The 21,273-nt window shown below is 39.2% G+C and overlaps 1 protein-coding gene across 6 annotated transcripts in view; it reads right to left on the bottom strand.

Annotated features, from left to right (window-relative positions):
* COL4A6 (collagen type IV alpha 6 chain) overlaps nucleotides 1–21,273 on the bottom strand; it is a 268,861-nt gene that overhangs the window by 207,510 nt on the left and 40,078 nt on the right. The gene's annotated exons all lie outside the window — the stretch shown is intronic.

Raw genomic sequence — 21,273 nt, 5'->3', positions numbered from 1 at the left:
TATTTTTGAGATGTTAATAACTACTTCATTATACTGATTAGAACTTCACACTCACTATAAGGGTGGGAGTAAGGGTTGACCATCCATGACACAGAAGGATTGTTATTATCGGCACTTGGCAGAATTTCATTCAGCTATTTGAAATCAGGAGAGAGCTCTCTGATCCATTTTAAGAAGGCTTGTAGCCTCTTTAATAAAATTTACAGAAGTATTTCCGAAGCGTTAAGTAAGTAAACTGGAAAGGAAGTGCAATGAAGTTGTCTTTTCTGAGTTGTCTGTCCCATGGAAACCATTACCATCCATCTACGTTAGCTCAAGGACTTAGTATCGTTTTAAGTAATCAAGGGGAAGGCTCCAGGCTTTCTAATCTAATTGCCATCTCCAGGGAAGTGCCTTCTTTACTCAGCTAGGTTGTAGTGGAAGAGCATCTCTAGGGATTAAGAATTGAATGATTTGGACTGTAGCTTTTTCAATCATTTTGATGGTGCTTGTCTCAGGAATTAAGCTTTTTTTTCCTCCAAATTTGTTATTTAATGAAAGCTGCTCATCTGTGTGGGTAGGTGTTATAAGCTACCTCTTTGGTAAGCACCACTAATTTGATGTGCCTGGTGAGCTTCTCCTTAACATTTCAAGGACTACAAATTGCTGATCTCAAGAATCTGGAATCACCTGACTGGAAGATGAAAGAAAATAGTATTATCCTCAAAGGTTTGTTTGGTTTTTTTGTGTTTTTTTTTTCCTGAGCTACCTGGGGAAGAGACATTTTATAATCAGAATCAGTAAGAGTTGAGAAACTTCACATGATTATCTGGGATTCTTAGAAAATGGTACTGACACCTTGCTTTTTAAAAATTATTTTCAAAGATTTTATTTATTTACTTGAGAGAGAGGATAGGGAGAGGGAGAGAGAGAGAGAGAGAGAATCTCAAGCAGACCCTGCCCTGAGCATGGAGCCTGATGCAGGGCTCAATCTCATGACCCCAAGATCATGACCGGAGCTGAAATCAAGAGTCTGATGCTGAGCCACCCTAGTGCCCCCAACAACTTGCTTTTAATACCCTTCTTCATATGCTGGTATAGAATAGATTCCCTTACCTACTCCAGCCCTACCTTTTCTTATCCAGTCAGGCCCCTACCTGGTTTCTAGCCTTCTCAGTCCTCACTATGGGGACCACTTGATTCCTACCTGCCGCCTCAACTATGCTCCAACTCCTCAGAAAAATCTAAATAATAGTTCAGAGGGGGAGCATTTAAAGAGGTCTAATTCAACTCTAATCTAACACTCAATGCAACATCACCATCATTGTTGGTCTGGCCCTAACCTATATTCTGGTCCTCATAATTTAATGGCTCTTCTATTCAGTTCACTTCAGCAAGCTTTAATTAGTATCTATCATGTGCTGGGTACTTTAGTTGGGCCTTGGAGACAGCTCAGCTTAGTCAGGTTTCAGACATGTAACCTTATAATATCAGCACGTGTTCAGAGCTAGAGTTATGCTCAGGGTGTTATGAAAGTCCAGAAGAGACCCCATCACCACTTCGTAGCTTTGTTAATAATGGAAACTGGATCCCTCCCTGAATTGTTCATGTTGCCTGAGTTTCCTAGTATATCCTTAACTTAGTACCCTCATATTTGTAGGGTTGGAATCATGAACCCTGGGGTGTATATATACATATATAAAATACATACATATTCTTATATACATATATAAAATATATAGGAGCACTTGACTGACTCAGCCATAGAGCACGTGATTCTTGATCTTGGGGTGGTTGAGTTCAAGCCCCACATCGGGGGTAGAGATTACTTAAAAAATAATTTAAAAAATATACAAAGTTTCCTACCCTTCCCACAGGCACATTCCAGTCACCTTCCTCAGAACTAGCCACTGTTAAAAATTTCTATGTGTTATGCGTATGAATTTTCACTGGATGTCATGGCTTGTGAAGAAAAATGACTGAGAAGAAAGCTTAAATCCTGGGGTTTTCTAAACCCAACTCAGCATCAGAGTCGCTTGAGTTTCTTCTCAAACAAGAAAAATTTCTTTTCTCTTATAGTTTCTGTGAGTCGGGAATTTGGGAGCAGCTTTTCTTGGTGGTTTAGGCCCTGGGTCTCACACTAGACTGCAGTCAAGATGTCAGCTTGGGGCTGCAATCATCTGAAGGCTGGAGGATCCACTTTCGAAGTGGCTCACCCACATGATTGATCTGCTGATGATGGTTGTTGGCAGGAGACCTCAGTTCTTCCCCAAGCTGGCCTCTCGGCAGGACTGCTTGACTGTCCTTGTGACATGGCACCTGAATTCCCACAGAGTGAGGGATCCAAGAGGTCAAAGGGGAAACTGCAATGTCTTTTATAACCTAGCCTGGAAAAATCACACACTGTCACCTCTGCCATATTCTGTTGGTCACGCAGATTCTGAGTCAATGTGAGAGATGACCATACAAGGTTGTGAATAGCAGGAGCTGAGACTCACTGTGTGTCATCTTGGAGACTGGCTACCATAGGCACAGAACAAAACAAAGAAGGGTGAACAATGAACTGGTGGATGTGGGATGGTGGTGCATAGCAGAAAACAACCAGCACCCTTCATTGGCCACCCCACACTTAAAAATATTATATGCATTCCTGCCATTCTATACCACATGACTCTTTTATTTTTCCTCACAGGACTTAATACAAACTGACATGTTATATATTTATTTGTTAATTATTTTCCTTGCTGACTCCCTCGCCCCCACTGGAATACAAACTCCATGAAATAAGGAACTTAGTCTATTTTGTCCCCTGTTGGCACTCAATAATGTTTAATTAAATATTTGTGCATTTGAAGGTGTAATAATTGAGTTTTTTTTTAAAGTTCCAGAGGCCCTGATCCCACCATTAGAAATGTGGGTTTTGGAGACCTGGAAATCTACATTCTTCTAAAAGCTCTTCACGTGATTTTTTTAATTATCCAGCTTTGTGAATCACTGCTCTGAACAATACAGTTTTCTTTGATACCCTAAATGGCCTGTCCTAACTGGAGGATGCCTGGAACTAGAATTGATTATTGGATGGAAAGAAAGAAAAAAAAAATACATGGCTTTCTCTAGCTGTGGGTACCAAGAGGAAATCTAGTCTATTGGGCAGTACAAGATTTTATTTATGCAACATTTACTGAACACCTACTACATGTCAGGCAGTCTTGTAGGCACTGAAGATACCACAGGGGTAGATGAAACAAACAAACGTCTTTGGAATCATGTAATTTATCTTCCAGTGGGACAGCTGAAGGTAAAGGTGGCATGAAGGACAGCATGCCCCAGAAGCACGAAGCCGAGCACAGCAATAGGTCTAAGCAGGTTATTGACACAGATGGTAGGGAAGGATTAGAAAGAATGATACTTTTATTTTTTAACTAGGCATGTACTGGCTTTACAGTTAATTTTTTAAGTTTTCATGCATAAAGAGTTCCCATGAGTATATCTGGGTTTGCAAATAATTCCCCCAGCATTACCTGTAACCCTACTCTGTTCATCTCCCATTCAGAATGCAAGTGAGCACCACTGACTGCATTATAAAGCAGCTCTTACCAACGTTTTAAAAATGTGATACTCTACAGGCCTTTTCAGAGCCTTTGATACATTAATATGCATTGTAAATCTCAATGCATGAAGAGACCCTAGTAAATATATTTCCCAAACTCTTATGGCCTCAGGCTCATTTTTTTTTTCTAAGAAAGTCTCCAGTGTATGTGTTGCGTGTATGGAATACCCTTTGAGAAATATTGGTTTAGAGCACGTTTGAAGTCATAAGTGGTAGAGATTGGCTAGATGTTTACCAAAGTTTTTCCTTTTCTTTCCAGACACATAGTTAGATTACATTCCCCAGCCTCACTTGAAGTTAGGTGCAGCCACATGACAGTTCTAGCCAATGGAATGTGGGTAGAATTCTTATATGCCACTTCTGGGTGTGAATCATAAAAGCATCTCATGCAATCTTCCACATACTCTCTTCTTATTTGCCCTCATATATATAGAGGTGCTTGTATATATTGTGATCTATTGGGATCTATTGAGCTTGTATATATAGAGGATTCCAAGGAAGACTGTCATGGCAAAGGTTGGCAAACTATGGTCCATGGGTCAAGTCCAACTGCCCGCCTATTATTGTAAATAAAATTTTCTTGGAACACAGCCACGTAAGATAAGTCTTATCTATGGCTTCTTTCATGTTACAACAGCAGATCTGGGTAGTTATGACAGTGACTCTATGGCCTATAAGCCTAAAATATTAACTATGTAGTCCCTTCCAGAAAAGATTGCTAACCTCTGCTTTGGGCCATGGGACAAACTTGATGAAAGGTGCCTGGGTCCCTGAATGACTGACTGCCTGGGACAAGGCACCTGTTTCCTCCACAGACTCACAATGGACCTTTATTATGTTAAGCCCCTGAAATTTTTGTTGTTGTTGTTGTTACTACAATTGACCTAATATATAGTTAAGGGCTGTACTGGATATTCTGCTTGCCTCTCCATATAGACTTTCTAGCTTTTTCTATTACGTTTTGTGCCCAGGGAGAATGCCCACACTTTTGGGAGTATGCTTTCGCCTGAGATACTGACTGATGCAAAGGATAGCCCTGAGTCTGGTTTATTTATATCAAAGAATCACAAATTTTAGTATGTTATTATTAGTATGTTACTTAAAGTACACCTCAGAGCCGATGGAGACACACTAGTAGTATTATAGCACTTACAAGTGAAAAAATACTAGAGTTGTCTCCATATCACATTTAAAATAAATTAATATTTTTAAAAAGCTCTCAAGGCTGGATGGTATATGAAGAAAGACATTTCACCAGGAGTCGGAGATCCAGAGTCTTCTATTTACTCTGCAAACGTCCTTCTTGACCTCTCTTTTCATTATTGCCAACAACCAGAGTTCTTCAGAGATCTTCAAAAGGCTTAACCTGATGGTCTGTCCTATAAATCCCTCTGCCACCAATATCTGATAATGATCCCAAGAATCCACTAACTGACCCAACACACTAAAGATTCAACATGGAATCTCCTGGGTTTATTCATTATTAAGATTTTTCAGTAGACAAGTTTCTGCTTTACACTCAGTTAACCAGGTAATGCCATCAGTCTGTTTCCAGAACACAAGCTAATGGATAACTTAATATATTTAATTAACATAGATTAAATTTAAGAAGGCTATTTTTTACTTCTGTGAATCAAGACCATTGTTGATATTCTATGTAAATTGCTCGCTACAGCTTAAGCAGATTATCTCAGTAAACTAGTGCATAAATAGCTGAACTGCTATTTAAGAAAAAAAGTTTAACTGAATCACTTTTTGGAAACTGGATTTCTTCAGAGCTAGAGACATCGATCGTGCACTGGCCAGAGTGAATAGTGAGGTCTCCATTGGCCCACAGGTTATTTACTGAGCTTTATAATGGACAGAGGATTAGATACACATTGGGCCTAGGAGCTTTTCCACAAGGCAATAACATCAATTTCAATCCAGTACAATCTGTGGTATTGATTAACTTTTGGGATCTCTTTCACCACTACTGATCTGTCTCATCTTTTATTCAACAGTTCCTTGAAAGAAATTTAGAGACAATTCTTGAACACCTGAGGCAAATCCTACTGCAAATTCTTTGCAACACTGTTACCTCCTCAGTTTACAAACTGTCCTGAGAGAATGGGGAAACTGTCTAGATTCTCAACTCTTTCTGAAACTATACTATGAAGGACACTGAACCAGAAGTCAGGAGTTCAGGGTTCTTGAGTTACTAAGTAGCTGTGTGTCCTTGAACAAATCGCCAAACTGGTATGCACCCCAGTTTACTCCTCTATATAAAGAGGATAATAATCATCAACTTCATAGCGTTGTTGATAAGATTCAAAGAGATATACGCATATAAAGCACTTATTTACAATGTCTGGGACATGGTGAGCACTATTATTATTATAGTATTATTTTCCATAAAGTAGATCAACTCCACCTATGGTTCTATTTTCATCCACTCTTCGATGTAAGCCATCTGCTATTAAAATGCCCACTTCATCACTATCCCTTTAAAATGCTGTACCTTCAATCATGAGTGTATTATTAAATTTGAAGGTGTATTTTTCATTTTTGTTTTATCCACGTTTGTCTACCCCAAAATTCCCTGAGAACTGTAGGTGAGGTCTTACACCTTAAGGTTCGTGACTCGTTTCCCCAGAGGAACAGTCAAGTAACATAAATGAGTTGAGCAGGTTGGGTGGGCATTGACGTCTATGAGAGCTTATGCCCTGTCTAAAGGGGAAGCTCATTAAGCCCGGCTGAACATTGCCATGTGGGAAAGCAAGCCAAGTGTAGCTAGATTCTAGCCTATTTTTAGAAAAAGAAGCTGAACAGGGGTGCCTGGGTGGCTCAGTTGGTTAAGCGACTGCCTTCGGCTCGGGTCATGATCCTGGAGTCCCTGGATCGAGTCCCGCATCGGGCTCCCTGCTCAGCAGGGAGTCTGCTTCTCCCTCTGACCCTCTTCCCTCTCGTGCTCTCTGTCTCTCATTCTCTCCCTCTCAAATAAATAAATAAAATCTTTAAAACAAAAAGAAGCTGAACAATCTGTACCTTTAAAAAAAAATGTGAATTGTCTGTCCATTTACATTGTAAAACCAAATTAATTCAAAAACTTGTACCGACCAAATAAAAGATAGCTACACCTTCAGGCTAGATTCGGCTGTGCTATTTACTAGCTTGTGTAACTTTAGGCAGTTACTTAACCTCCTTGTACCCCAGCTTTCACAACTGCAAAGTGAGAATAATGTACATAACTCTTAGGCTGTTATGGGGACGAATGTGGAAATGTATGTAAAGAAAACCATTAGAACAGTACCTAGCACACTGGTAGCACTTAGTAAATGTTAATCATTATCATATTCATTTAAAAAGTTCGTGGTAACAAGAGTATCATTAACAACAGCAACAATAATGTTATTAATGTCAACAGCACTGGTACATAGTGTAACATATATATGTCAGCATATGCAATTGATCGTATTGCAATTAATAATTGATATTACTACTTATTCTTCCTTAGTTTAGCACAGTACTAGGCACAAAGTAAGGACTTCTCATTCACGATTTTACTCTTTTCTCTCTCTCCTTATGGCTAATGCAATACCAGGTCATGTTGATTCTAGTGCATACATTTCTCCTTTTCTTTTGAATGTGAATTTTCCTTTCCACCTCCATTCTTCTTTTCTGATTTTAGGCCCACATCAGTTTTCACCTAGGTTGTAACAGTGGTGTCTTCACTGGTTTCTCAGCCCTAGGTGTGGTACCCTCCAATTCACTTCCGATCAGCAGCCAGAGTGACTGTTAAAATACAACTCTGGGGGCACCAGGGTGACTCAGTTGGTTAAGCGTCCGACTCTTGATTTCGGCACAGGTCATGATCTCAGGGTTGTGAGATGGAGCCCCAAGTTGGGCTCCCCCCGCCCGGTGCTCTCTCTCAACTAAATAAATAAAATCTTAAAAAAAATACAATTCTGCTCACATCTTGCCTCTGCTCAGAAATCTTCCAATGCACCCCAACAATAATATATAACTTGTCTTTTATCTCTACTAGTCCACCGGGTTTTGATCCTGGAACTTGTTCTTAACTTGCCATGTGAATGTTGGAAGGATACCAAGCCTCAGTTTTCTCATATATACTCCATTAGGTGGTTGTCAGGATTAAATGATTTAATTTAATTCATATAAAGCAGTTAGCACAGTGCCTGGCACATAATAAGTACTTGATAAATGGAAATATTATCATCAGTCCAATCTGATTAATGGTTATGTTAACCTCTATTTTAATCTCTGAGATCCAGCTACAAGGAACATCTTAGTTTCCAAAGATGCCAGATTATTCCATACCTCTCTACTCATGAAAATGTATATTGTGATGAACTGTAATCCCTAAAGCAAGCACTGAAGACAACTTCCCCCTTAAAAACCACAGTAACCAAGAGCCATACCTAAGAAGTGAACATTGTGAGGAGATAAAATGGAATCAAAGCAAAGTTTAAAAACATCCTTGATTAATTAAAAAGAAGACAGGAATAGAAAAACAAAGGAACAAAGAATGGGGGTGGGGTAGCAAATAGAAAACAAATAGCAAGTAAATAGACTTAAACCCAACCATAACAATTATTACATTCAAAGTAAATGTACTAAACACTGCAATTTAAAGGAAAAGACTGTCAGAATGGATAAAAAGCAAGACCCATTTGACTCAACTACAGAGTCACAATTTTAGTATAAAGAGCCATACTTTAAATAAAGAGAAAAGCAGGTAAAATTGACTCTAAAACAGTGTTACTAGAGATAAAGAAGGGGGATTTTATAATGATAAAAGGGTCAACCCTTCAAGAAGCTATAACAATTATAAACATATATGAATTTTAACAGAGCACCAAAATACATGAAGTAAAACCTGACAGAAATGGAGAATTAAACAATTCGACAATAAGAGTTGGAGACTTCAATTCCTCACTTTCAATAATGGATACAAGGGGTGCCTGGGTGGCACAGTCAGTTAAGTATCTGACTCTTGGTTTTGGTTCAGGCCATGATCTCAGGGTAGTGAGATCCAGCACTGTGTCGGGCTCCACGCTCAGCATGGAGCTTGTTTGGGATTCTTTCTCTCTCTCTCTCTGCTCCTCCCACTTGTGCTCTCTCTCTTTCTCTCAAATAAGTAAATAAATATTTAAAAAATAATAAAAATAATGGATACAAGTAGGCAGATCAGTAAGAAGATAGAGAACTTGAACAACCCTCTAAGCCAAATAGACCTAACAGATGTCTATAGAATACTTCTTTGAACAACAGCAAAATGTACATTCTTCTTTAGTGCACATGGAACATTTTCCAGGACATACCATAAGCTAGTCCACGAAACAAACCTCAGTAAATTTTAAAGGATAGAAATAATACAATGTATGTTCTCCAACTACAATGTAGTGAAATTAGAAAACAACAGCTGGAAAATATTTGGGAAAATCACAAATATGTGGAAATTGAACCACACACTCCTAAATAACCAATGGATCAAAGAAGACATAATAAGGGAGATCATAAAGTACTCTGAGATAAATGAAAATAAAGACAAAACTTACCAAAACTTATGGGATGCAGCTCAAACAGTGCTTAAAGAGAAATTTATAACTATAAATGCTTATATTAAGAAAGAAGAAAAATCTCAAGTCTATAATCTAAATTTGCATTTTAAGGAATGAGAAAAGGAAGAGCAAACAAATTGAAAATAAATTAATGTAATTTACTATATCACACAATCATCTCAATAGACCCAGAAGAAGCATTTGATAAAACACCACACCTTTTTATGACAAAAACACTCAACAAACTGGGAATAAAAGAAAATTTCCTAAATCTAATAAAGGATATCTAGAAAAAATCTATAGTTAACATGAAACTTAATGGGGAAAGACTGAAGGTTTTCCTCCTAAGATCAGGAGTAAGACAAGGATGTCTTTTTTTTTTTTTTAAGGATGTCTGTTCTCACCACTTTTATTCAACACTGTACTGAAAATTCTAGCCAGAGCAATTAAGTAAGAAAAAGAACATTAGAAAAGAAGAAGCAAAATTATCTCTATTCACAAATGACATAATCTTGTATGTAAAAAATCCCAAATAATCCATTAGAACTAGTAAAAAAGAGGGGCGCCTGGGTGGCTCAGTTGGTTGTGTCTGACTCTTGATCTCAGCTCAGGTCTTGATCTCAGGGTTGTTAGTTCAAGCCATATGTTGGGCTCCACACTGGGTGTGGAAGCTACTTAAAAAAAAATGGTAAAAAGAAACAATTAGAACTAAAAAGGAGTCCAGCAAAGTTGCAGGATACAAGATCAATACACAAGAACCAATTATATTTCTATATACTGGCAATGAATAAGTGGAAAGTGAAATTAAGAAAGCAATTCCATTTCTAATAGTATCGAAAATAATAAAATTCATAGGAAGTAATTCTATAAAAAGTGTAAAATTTATACTCTGAAATCAGTAAAACATGTAAAAAAAGTTTTTAAACTAAATACGTGGGAAAACATCCATGTTCAACGATCAGAAGACAATATTTTAAGATGGTAATACTCCCCAAACTGGTCTACAGAGTCAATTTGATTCCCACCAGAATCCCAGATGGCTTCTTTGTAGAAAATTTCAAGCTGATTCTAAAATCCACATGGAGGGGCACCTGGGTGGCTCAGTCGTTAAGCATCTGCCTTCGGCTCAGGTCATGATCCCAGGGTCCTGGGATCGAGCCCCACATCGGGCTCCCTGCTCCACGGGGAGCCGGCTTCTCCCTCTCCCACTCCCCCTGCTTGTGTTCCCTCTTTCACTGTCTCTCTCTCTCTGTCAAATAAATAAAATCTTTAAAAAAATAAAAAAAATAAAATCCACATGGAATTGCAAGGATCTCAGAATAGCCAGAACAGTTTTGAAAAATAAGATCAATATATGGTGATTAACATAACAATAAAAAAATTAAAAAAAAAAAAGAAAAAGAAAAATAAGATCAAAGTTGAAGGTTTCATACTTCCTGATTTCAAACCTTACCACAAAACAACAGTAATCAAGACAGTGTAGTATTGGGATAAGGATAGACATATAGATCAATGGAAATGAGACTACAGAAATAAACCCATTCATCTGAGTCAATTTATTTTTGACAGGGTGTCAGGATCATTTAAAGGGGAAGGAAGTCTTTTCAACAAATAATGCTGTGACAACTGGGTATCCACATGCAAAAGAATGAAGTTGGATCCTTACCTCACACCAAATACAAAATTTACCTATAAATGGATCAAAGTCCTAACTGTAAGAGCTAACACTATAAAACTCTTAGAAGAAAATAGATAAATCTTCAGATTTGGCAATGGATCCTTATAGATGACTCCAACAGAATGAGCAACAAAGGAAAAAAAATAGAGTGGACTTTGTCAAAATTAAAAACTTTAGTGCCTCAAAGGACATTATTAAGAAATTGAAAAGACATGGGGCACCTGGGTGGCTCAGTCGTTAAGCATCTGCCTTCGGTTCAGGTCATGATCCCAGAGTCCTGGGATCGAGCCCTGCATTTGGCTCCCTGCTCTACGGAAAGCCTGCTTCTCCCTCTCCCACTCCCCCTGCTTGTGTTTCCTCTCTCACTGTGTCTCTCTCTGTCAAATAAATAAATAAAATCTTAAAAAAAAAAGAAATTGAAAAGACAACCCAGATAATGGGAGAATATATCTGCAAATCATATATCTAATAAGGTCCCTGTATTTAGAATGTGTAAAGAACTCTTACAACTCTATAATAAGAAAACAAATAACCCAATTATAAATGGACAAGTTATCTGAATAGATATTTCTCCAGAGGAAATATATAAATGGCCAATAAGCTCATGGAAAGATGCTCAACATCATTTGCTATTAGTGAAATATAAATCAAAACCACAATGAGATACTACCTCATACCCACAGAATGGCTGTAATCAAAAAGTTATAACAAGTGCTGACAAGGATGTGAGAATTGAAATCTTCATACACTGTTGGCGGGAATGTAAAATGGTGTGGCCACTTTGGAAAACAGTCTAATAGTTCCTTAAAAAGTTTACATAGAGTTATCATTTGACCCATCGATTCTACTCCTACGTATATGCTCAAGAGATAGGCAAACCTATGTCCACACAAAAACTTATATGTGAATGTCCATAGCGACATTGTTCATAATAGTCAAAAAGTGGAAAAAATTGAAATGTCTTTAAACTGATGAATGGATCAACAAAATGTGGTATATCCACATGATGTTATATTATTCAACCACAAAAAAGAATCAAGTACTAATTCATGCTACAAATTAATGAACCCTGAAAATATTTATGCTAAGTGAAAGAACCTAGTTAATAACACCACATTCTGTATGATTCCATCTATATGAAATGTCTAGAATAGGCAAATTTCTAGAGACAGAATGTAGGTTAGTAGTTGCTTAGGATTTGGGCAGATGAGGTTATAGGGAGGTGCTTCCTAATGGGTATAGGATTACTTTTTGAGATGGTGAAAGTGTTTCAAACTTGACTGTGGTGGTGGTTCCATGTATTTGTGAATATACTAAATACCATTGAATTGCACACTTTAAATAAGTGAGTAGAATGCTCTTATGTGAATTATACCTCAATAAAACTTACCAAGCAACTATGAAGACATAGGTCAGTTGAAAGTAAAAGGATGGGAAAGGTCTCCCTTGCAAATACTAATCACAAGAAAGCCAGTGTGGCTATATTATCATTTTTAACCTGTCCGTCTTACTGACTAAAACTGTGAGTTCCTTGAAAGCAGGGGCCACATATATCTGGGCTACGGATTTCTAGCACCTAGCACCTAGCACAATGCCTGGAATATAAAAGGTATTTATTATCTACTTGTAAAATCACTGAATTATTCACTGATTGATGTGCATTAAAATAAGTAGTAAATGCTACTTACAATAATATGAATGAATCTCACAGACCTGATGAGACCAAAAGTGAGACATAAAAAAGTACACACTGTATGATTCCATTTTTATGACGTTCAAGAACAGTTAAAACTCATTTATGGTGATAGAAGTTAAATAGAGTTGAGTCTTGTGCAATTCTAGAAATGTTCTATATTTTCATCTAGGTGGTTGTTTTATATATTGAACTGAACAGTTAAGGTTTTCATACTTCACTGAATGTGTATTATTCCTCAAAAAATTGACACTAAAAATGATCCATATATGAATACAGGTTCTGGGCTTCAATGTTGCTAAACACCACTTTCTTTAGAAAGGTATATTTATGTAGATTATTGAGTGAAGCTTGTTTTTTTAAAGATTTATTTATTTATTTGAGAGAGAGAGCAAGTGCATGAGTGGGAGGGGCAGAGGGAGGGGGAGAGAGAATCCCAAGCAGACTCCATGCTGAGCGCACAGAGCCCAATGCAGGGCTCTATCTCATGACCTCGATATCAGGACCTGAGCTGAAACCAAGAATCAGATGCTTAACCAACTGCACCAGCCCGGCGCCCTGAAGCTTGTTTTTATATTAATATTATCACCATCCCACCTCAACATCATCCAATTTACCATTGCTTCTCTTTGTCTCTTAATGCATTACAGAAAAAATTAAGGACAAGGGTGCCCTTTACTAGCAAAATTTATGAACAGCTCTTTCATCAAAGGCTAACCATGTGTTACTGCCTGGCCTTCTGCATGCTACCTTTGGAACATCAGATTCTGACTCATGGTTTAAAGTGGGAAGAACATCCATCTGGGGGTTAAGGGAGACTATTCTCAGTGGCAGCAGATCCTGTGTGCCCTATGAAATGTGGCCCCTCAGCTAAAAAGAATCAGTCCTTATGGGAGGAGCAAAAGCCCCCCTGACAGTATTCATCCATAAAGAAAAATACTCTGGAAGGAAAAAAATCACAGTCAGCAGATGCTATAACCATAGGTATCTCACAGTTTTCCTTAACCCGATATCTAGAAATCATTTGATCTGATAAAATGGAAGTGACTTGAGTTCGGTTTATCCCGTTGGTCTGATTAAGCACTTTGTGCATTTCCTTTACCTTTCTTTTGTGCCCTGAATTATATTTTGCATTTACCCTTACAGTTTGCATGGCAACGAGAACAAACGTACTATGCTTGTGCTAGCAGACACTTTGCCTTTTCTAAACCTAACTCCTGACCCAAGAGTCTCTCACTAGGACAGTTCAAAATACATTGCTCTAGCTTTTCCAAAGGATTTCATAATAAGAGGGGTTTGACTTCATTTTCTCTCCCAGTTTACCAACTTGCAGTTTTATGATGAATCAGAATAAACACTGGCCGTGTGCCTCATATTCCTCATTTAAATATGGCGGATCCAGGACAGCTTTAACTAGCATTAAGCCATCCACGTAGTCATTCTAGAGATACTTATAACTGTTTTAAAATGTTATTCCTCGGGCACCTGGTGGCTCAGCTGTTAAGGGTCTGGCTTCGGCTCAGGTCATGATCCCAGGGTCCTGGGATCGAGCCCCGCATCGGGCTCCCTGCTCAGCGGGCAGTCTGCCTCTCCCTCTCCCACTGTCCCTCTCCCCACTTATTCTCTTTCCCTCTTTCTCAAATAACTAACTAAATAAAATCTTTTAAAAAATGTTATTTCTCTCTCCTCCCTTTTCATAGCACCCCTCTCGCAGTCCCCAGACTCTGCGGGAAAAGCAGAAAATAGGATTAATGTTTGAGAGCAAACTGTCAACTGTCTGTGGAGTAATGAGAGTTGGGTGAAAACTGCTTTCCCAGGTATGTGAGAGCACTAGCCTGTACCTGTGCTCTCACTGTTCACACATTCCTCTGTTGTGGAATTCAGGTCAGAAACTCTGTACCCTGCACCTCTCCTCCTCCTCCTACTCTTTCCACCCTCCCTTCTCAAGGCCTCCCAAGAATGAATTCACAGCGTTGGAATGAAGAAGGTGAACGGAGCTTTTTCTTTACTCATCTTAACGTCTGTGCCGTGGCTTGGGTTTTCTCAAATAGAGTGAATTCATCAAATGTGTCGGGACAGAGGTGCTCTCTCTTAGTGAAGTGCACTCCAGCACAAAGGCATTTCTCTTATCTGAAGTCTGTGGCCCAGTGCCTGAAATCCTGGCAGGGAGATACCTATAGGAGCCCTGTTAACTCTTTCAGGACAGAAAAGTCTGATCCAGCACTACCTCTCACTGCTAAATCATCATTCAACAGGCTGGTTGGGGGAAATAAGGCTCAGGCTTCAAAAACAATTCAAGGCACTATTCACTTAAGATTTAGAAAATGATGTCATTCAGAAGGTGAGTCACAGGGAAGAGAGTTCAATGTTGACTGAGAAGTCAGAAAAGACAATCAAGGTAATTCAGCCTGGGCTCCCTCTTCTGCCTATCCAATTTCCATGTCGATTTCAAGGCCTAGCTCAAGTTCCACCTGATCTGAGAAGCCTTCACTGACCACCAAGGCAAATGCTGGGTGCTTTCTCTTTTTTGATCACTTATTGCCTGAACTTGGCATTTATTTTAAAATTCCTTCTATTCTCAATGATTTCCTATGTATGGAAGTCATATTTTCCACAGAGACAGTTATACACCTAGCAGATTCTGAATCCTCGACCAAGAAGAGCCTTTCTCCTTCACTAAGCCAGACCCCCTATCTAGTCTTCAAGGTCTACTGCAAATAAACATACAGTCCACATAAGAATAATGTGTTTGCTAATGTAAATGGAGCTTCAAGCCAAGCCCTTTAGCCCTTCCTTCTTTTTTTTTTTTTTTAAGATTTTACTTATTTATTTGACAGAGAGACAGTGAGAGAGGGAACACAAGCAGGGGGAGTAGGAAAGGGAGAAGCAGGCTTCCCGCCGAGCAGGGAGCCCGATGCAGGGCTTGATCCCAGGACCCTGGGATCATGACCTGAGCTGAAGGCAGACGCTTAGCGACTGAGCCACCCAGGCGCCCCGTAGCCCTTCCTTCTAATCAGACTGCTACCCCCTGAGCCTCTCCTATATAGAAGGTCTGAAATAGCCACAGTGGTGAGGATCTCTTCTTTGAGGTCTTCTCCAACCTCCCGAAAAAGAGGTTATTACTTAACATTCAACAATTTTCTTGTCATTTATTGTTGCTGCTTAAATGTAGTCAGCCTTGTACCTTCCTTTAGCTTTTATTATTATTATTATTATTATATCTTGTTTCTCAAACTAGCTATTAAATTACTGGATGATTGGGGTCAGCATATTCTATTTCTCTTTCATCTGCCACAGCCCCTGAATGCAATGCTGTGTGCATAGTAAATGCTCTAAAAATGGCATTGATTACATGGAAGATGTCCAAGACAACGAAAATGCTCAGCAAAAAGAACATGCAGATAGGAGCTCTCTAAGCAAAACACATGAATAGGTATAGTGATGTATTCATGTCACAAAGACTTTGCAAGGAACTGAGGCTCATTTGCAGCATTTCCTGATCAGGTAAATTAGTCCGCATATACTTAGAGGTCCATCCACAGTGCAAACATATTTCCCTACAACTGACAACAAGCAAACAAATTCTACTGAAGTTTGTTAAAAACAAAAACAAAAAAACTGCTGGGGCGTCTGGGTGGCTCAGATGGTTAAGGGTCTGCCTTTGGCTCAGGTCATGATCCCAGGGTCCTGGGATTGAGCCCCACGCGTCAGGCTCCCTGCTCCACGGACAGCCTGCTTCTCCCTCTCCCTTTGCGGCTTCCCTCTGCTTGTGCTCTCTCTCTCTGTCAAATAAATAAAATCTTTAAAAAATTTTTAAAAAGAATTAAAAAACCCCTGCCAATTAGACAAGTTGTACTTTTTTGAAAAGTTTAATTGGCTGACATTTTGTTTCAAGATGGCCAACTGAAGCACAAAATGAATAATCAGATATTTATCGAGCTCCTTTTATATGGAAGACCCTGGGCTAGTTGGAATAGCCACAAAACAGGCGACTATTCTTAAAATCATTTTGAAAGAGAAAAACACACAAAGCCACGAGCAATATATGATAAAATAGTTAAATAAAGCTCATTTTGCTCAGTCAAAAAGTACTCTCCCCACCCTGCCCTCACAGCGAGAACTGACTTAAGGATGAATCAACCTTTTCAGACCTTAGGCACTGCCCATCTATTTTAGGTATTATCAGATTCTGAGTCACTTTGCTTTTGCAATTAGTTCTGCAAATTTTACCTCATTTTATGTAAAGATCAGACTCTTAGAAATTCTAGAGCTAGGAAGGCTAAAAGATTGTCCAGGGGTTCTGCAATTGTGTGTACACACACACACACGCACACACACACGCACCATGGTCTCTTTTGGCAGTCTGGCAAAGGCTCTGGACAACTTCTTAGGATAATGTTTTTAAATGCATAAACTAAAACATACAAAAGTGATTCCTATCATTTAAATTTCAAGAACAGGGTGCCTGGGTGGCTCAGTCGTTAAGCGACTGCCTTCGGCTCAGGTCATGATCCCAGGGTCCTGGGATCGAGCCCCACATTGGGCTTCCTGCTCAGCGGGAAGCCTGCTTCTCCCTCTCCCACTTCCCCTGCTTGTGTTCCCTCTCTCGCTGTCTCTCTCTCTGTCAAATAGATAAATAAAATCTTTAAAAAATTTTTTTCAAGAACAGGCAAAACTAATCTATAGTGTCAAAAGTCAAGGTTTTACCCTTGGGGGTTCCTATTGGAAGGAGGCACGAGGGGGCCTTCCGGAGTGCAGGCAACACTTGTGTTTCTTGTTCTGGATGCTAATTATACAGTTACGCTCACCTTGTAAAATTTACTGAGCTGTACATTTATGGGTTGTGCATTTTTTATGGATGCATGTTCTACTTCCATGAAAAAGTTCAGAAATAAATAATACATAGCATTACCAAGAAATCTGTCACACTGGAATACAGTTCTATCCACAGACGATTAAGGGAGCCTCTAGGTTAAGAACCCAGAAAAAAGAGGTGGGGTATATAAAAAGATATGAGATAGGAGCTCCTCAATTTTAAGAGTTAATAATATGGCTGAGGGGGAACAAAAAAGAAAAAAACCCGGGAAACCTGAAAATTGAAGAAACCAATAAGTACACATGATAAGAGTCAAACGAGAGGGAAAGCCAAAAGAGAAAAGTGGGAATAAGTACTTTGGAGCTAGAGTATCGGGGCAGAAGTAGTAGAGGATGTGGAATCCATGCTGTAAATGGAAGGATGTGAAGTGTTTGGATAAGTTGAAAGGGGTGGTGTTCCTCTTGTAGTATGGCTAGTCAAGGGCTTGAAAGACTTTGTATCTGTTTGGTCATGGTGAAGGAGGCATGCCAGTAGGCAGTATGAAATAAAGCCAGTGACTACTGCTAGGTATGGAATAGGAAGAGGATTTTGAACTTGGATTTCTTTTTTTTTTTTTAAAGATTTTATTTATTTATTTGAGAGAGAGAATGAGAGACAGAGAGCATGAGAGGGAGGAGGGTGAGAAAGAGAAGCAGACTCTCTGCTGAGCAGGGAGCCCGATGTGGGACTCGATCCTGGGACTCCAGGATCATGACCTGAGCTGAAGGCAGTCGCTTAACCAACTGAGCCACCCAGGCGCCCCTTCTTTCTTTTTTTAAAAAAAAGATTTTATTTATTTATTTCAGAGAGAGAGAGAAATTGTACAAGTGGGGGGAGACAGGCAGAGGGAGAGGGAGAAGCAGACTCTCCGCTGAGCAGGAAGCCCAATACAGGGCTCCATCCTGGGACTCCAGGATCATGACCTGAGCCGAAGGCAGACACTTAACCGACTGAGCCACCTAGGAGCCCCTGAACTTAGATTTCTTATTAATAGGAAAGCATTAAAGATTTTTTAGCAAGACACTAAGAGAGAAGGCGGTTTTATGAATTCATTCAGTTAAATATAGCAAACGTTTACTAAATGCCTACTAGGTTCAATGTACTATGCTAGATTCTGCCCTGGTTGGTTTTAAATAGCCTCTAAGATTCTCTGCTTTGTGCCTTTCATATGTACTAGACCTGTCTAATTTGTAAATTGCCAAATTACATTTACATTCTAGGTTGGTGTAAGTTAGACTGCAATTTATTCAAAACTCCAACTCTTTAGGGCACCTGGGTGGCTCAGTCGTCAGGCGTTTGCCTTGGGCTCAGGTCATAATCCCAGGGTCCTGGGATCGAGTCCCGTATCGGGCTCCCTGCTCGGCGGGAAGCCTGCTTCTTCCTCTCCCACTCCCCCTGCTTGTGTGTGCTCTCTTGCTGTCTCCCTCTCTGTCAAATAAATAAATAAAATCTTAAAAAAAAAAACCCTCCAACTCTTTAGATATTACAAATCAAGCAAGACTGGGGCAAAAAGACAATAGGATATGCTCCTATTTGGGTCAGGAACATGCCTAAAAGTTTTTAGTTGGATTGTTTCCAAGCATACTGTTTGTCCAAGTGTTTCCCCTTCAGGCAATGTTCTTTTCAACACAGAAAATGTTAGGGCCGGATAGAAGATGAGACACCCAGGGAAGCCAGCAGATTTTAATAACCATTGAATAGCCCAGTGATTCACCGTAACATCGTTCATTATTAACCATTTTGAAAGTCTGATAATGAAAAAGGATTGTGGAAAAGTCCATCCACGTATATAAACCCAGGTAACTGAGAAGCTTCCAAACTTCCCAGCCCACTCTGTTTTCCTACTTCTGTAACATAGAGGTCGCGCTGAGTTGGAAGTTAGGGGTAGTCAGTTTCACACTGAGTAAATTAGTGGAGATGGCTAATTTCAGGGAGTTTACTGTGCTCTTTTCAGTGCCTGAAAGCTATTCAATCTTTGTCATCATTACTACCAGTCAAGGCATGCTTTATGATTTCTATAAGATGTTCTATCCAGACTACATGGCTGCCAATAAAACAGTTCTTTTCTGAAGACCAACACTAAGCCTCCTTTATTATAAGGTGAAGGTTAGTAAAGATTAGTATTTGCCATGAAAATCTGTTTAAGACAATTTTGTAAGAGATGGTTTCTCTGCCACATTTACTGCCTGGCTAGAGTCTCTAGGTTTGTAATTTGATTCAGCTCTCCTCCTCTCTTTTCCTCTTCTCCTTTCTCCTTCGGAGTGCCTTAAAATATAAGACTTCTCATAGTGTATAAAGACTTTGGCCATACAAATCACATAGGAGGTGGTACTGTCTCATTGCTCATTTTAGCTTGGAATAATTTAATTTGATTATCAGCATTAAAATAGTCACTCCCAGGTTTTCACAGTCCACTTATTTTTGCCCTTAGCTCAAGACCAGAGCTGCATCTCGGAGCAATGATGAAAGGAATATACCTTGTACCTGGGCTTCAAGTATAGCAGGGTGAGACGGCTATGCCTCACTTCTCCAGAATGTCAGAGTAAAAAACCTTTTGTAATTTCCATTTGGTCTCAGAAAAGTCTATTTTCCAGCTCCCAGCCTAAAAAAGGCCAAAAGAGAAAGCTCTGACTTCTTTCTTGGAAAAGACCCAAGCAAGTGTGCGTGTGTGTGTGTGTGTGTGTGTCTGTATGTGTGTGTATGCTTATATTCATACACACACACAAACATATAAACAATAGGTAGCCTTCAGCTCATTACATAGTGATAAATTAAGCTTTTCTTTTGCACATGTAAATGTTTTCTGGTATGTGGCATTTGTCTACTAATTTTTTCATGATATATTTGTGAAACAAAAAGTTTATCAGATATATCAATATTTTCCCTTATGCTTTCAGATCTTACGACAGTAATTATCCCCTACTTTACACTTATGAGAACATTTGTCTACATTCTCTTCTAGGATTTTTGCAGTTTTTATCTCCTACACTTAAAACTTTACCTGACATATATCCTAGTGCACTGTAATATCCTAGTACACAATACAGATTTGACTTTTTCAAAATTATTAGTCAACTATCTCCACAAAACTGATTTGAGATGTTACCTTCATATCTGTACTTGGATATGTATCTGAAATTGGTAATTTCTTGAGTCTTTAGAAATGTGCACATCCTGGGCACCTGGGTGGCTCAGTCGTTAAGTGTCTGCCTTCGGCTCAGGTCATGATCCCAGGGTCCTGGGATCGAGCCCTGCATCGGGCTCCCTGCTCCGCCAGAAGCCTGCTTCTCCCTCTCCCACTCCCACTGCTTGTGTTCCTGCTCTCACAATCTCTCTCTCTCTCTCTCTGTCAAACAAATAAATAAAATCTTAAAAAAAAAAAGAAATGTGCACATCCTTTGACTTAGCAATTTTACTTGCAGTTATGTATCCTAAGGAAAATCATAGGTAAGTATAAAGCCTCAGCTATAGAAAATGTTAATCAGAACATTATCCACGAGAACTTATATTGAAAACAATCTAAAATGTCTAAAAATAGGAGAGTAGCTGAAAACATTATGGTATAGCCATTTAATATGATACAATGTATTCATTACAAGACTATGTATAAAAACCATTAGGGGGGCGCCTGGGTGGCTCAGATGGTTGAGCGTCTGCCTTCGGCTCGGGTCATGATCCCGGAGTCCTGGGATCGAGCCCCACATCGGGCTCCTGGCTCGGCATGGAGCCCGCCTCTGCCTCTCCCCCTGCTCATGCTCTCTCTCTCTCTCTGTATCTCTGTGTCTGAAGTGAATAAATAAAATCTTTAAAAAAAAAAAACCATTAGGGATATCATATGAAAAATAGTCATGATTTTGGTAAATGAAAATAAGAGGTTATAACAAAGTAGTATGT

This window comes from Callorhinus ursinus, unplaced genomic scaffold (assembly GCF_003265705.2).
Source record: "Callorhinus ursinus isolate GAN/ISIS: 27379988/994484 unplaced genomic scaffold, GSC_fseal_2.0 scaffold65, whole genome shotgun sequence".
Classification (NCBI taxonomy): domain Eukaryota; kingdom Metazoa; phylum Chordata; class Mammalia; order Carnivora; family Otariidae; genus Callorhinus; species Callorhinus ursinus.
The sequence above is the reverse complement of the archived record's forward strand: the minus strand, read 5'-3'. Positions and strand labels throughout refer to the sequence as shown.